Genomic DNA, 1671 nt, shown 5'->3' with positions numbered 1-1671 from the left:
GGGTTGTAGAGGTGAATCGTCACCACCCGGTCCCGTTGTAACGGAAGCGTGAAGAGCGGCTCCGCTGTGAGGATCGACAGTGGCGCCCGGTCCCCTTTCTCCTTGAACGCCTTCAGGAACTTGATGCATCCCGCCACGTTCCGGAACGTCACGTCGAAATATCCACTGCTGGGGAAATCCTGCAGGCAGAAGACGTCCACAGCTTGAAATCCACAGCACTCGAGGAGGATTTTCTTGATGAAGAAGGTGCGATCGACCGGTGCATTTCCTTCCTTGTCCTTCTCGACCACCCGAACGGTGTTGCGCACTCCCAGGCCTGAAGCTCGAAGATTGGTTATCGCCATTTTACTCAAAGCCTACCCAGGATCAAAAGGCAATGATCATGGTCTCTTCTCAACCAAGTAAGCACTGATAAGAACAGATACTACACTTGATCTTAGCCAAAAGGCCGAGACTTTAAGGTAGATCAACATCCCATCTATTTTAGGCCCACAAAGCCAAGTTTCAGAGTATCTCCTAGCCAATCATCCCCAGTCATAGCTCACGCCACCTTAGCCACATATTTAGTTTCTATTTTTGGCACAACATTTTCTCTCCATGTTTAGGTGGAATGCATGCTACACTGTTATAGAAGCCAAAAGCTGTTTAACAGTCTGCACATGTAGCCATTTAACAAAGCAGCTGATTTACTGTTCAAGCAGAAGGGCCTGTTTCAGTGCTGTATCTCTAAACTAAACTAAACTAAACAACCACATAGCATAAAAAGAAAACAAAATGTAAATGCTGAAAATCTGAAATCGAAACAGAAAACACTGGAAATAGAGAGAAGTCACAGCATCTGTAGGGAGAAAACACAAGCTAACATTTTGAGCAGAACCCTTCTTCAGAATGCTGTTATTACCCAGCTTGAGACTTACATGCTGCATATGGCTCAACTCGATAGCATCATTCATTCTCAGGCTAATTAATAACTAGAAATAGATAAACAGGCTCAGAAAGAATAAGTGCAAGAAAAAAACACACCCAAGACACTGGTTTCATGGCTCCAGGATTGCTGATAATTATAGCAGCAAAATACTGCGGATGCTGGAAATCTGAAATAAAAACAAGAAATGCTGGAATCACTCAGCAGGTCTGGCAGCATCTGTGGAAAGAGAAGCAGAGTTAACGTTTCGGGTCAGTGACCCTTCTTCGGAGTTCCGAAGAAGGGTCACTGACCCGAAACGTTAACTCTGCTTCTCTTTCCACAGATGCTGCCAGACCTGCTGAGTGATTCCAGCATTTCTTGTTTTTATTGCTGATAATTATCTTTGGCATCCTCCAATCAAGGTACGGATGTATGCAAATCTTGTTGCTTATTGTTAGTGACTTTGTGACAAGCTGGCACTGTCTGAATAGCTCCCATTGAAATAGCTTTAATAAGAATTATCTTTCTCCACTAACTGTTACCAATTCATAGTGAAGAATATTGAAAATTATTTTGTTTTGCCGCAAATGCATTTCTACTATCTCCGTATGTCACATGAGTTCTATCATTTTTTTTACTTTTGGAATAATTTGACATTTAAGCAGAAATACTCACTGAAATATTTAGTGGTATTAAAAAGCATCTCCAAACTACAGAAAAATCCACCTAGGTAGTTTCTGTTTCCCTGATTTCCAGTGCACATT

At 42.3% G+C, this 1671-nt stretch overlaps 1 pseudogene; it reads right to left on the bottom strand.

Annotated features, from left to right (window-relative positions):
• Positions 1-351: 351 nt before the first annotated feature.
• Positions 352-460, bottom strand: LOC137369492 (U2 spliceosomal RNA; annotated as a pseudogene).
• Between the last annotated feature and the right edge of the window lie 1211 nt (positions 461-1671).

This window comes from Heterodontus francisci, chromosome 4 (assembly GCF_036365525.1).
Source record: "Heterodontus francisci isolate sHetFra1 chromosome 4, sHetFra1.hap1, whole genome shotgun sequence".
Classification (NCBI taxonomy): Eukaryota; Metazoa; Chordata; class Chondrichthyes; order Heterodontiformes; family Heterodontidae; genus Heterodontus; species Heterodontus francisci.
Note: the sequence above shows the minus strand (reverse complement) of the source record. Positions and strands in the feature narration are given on the sequence as shown.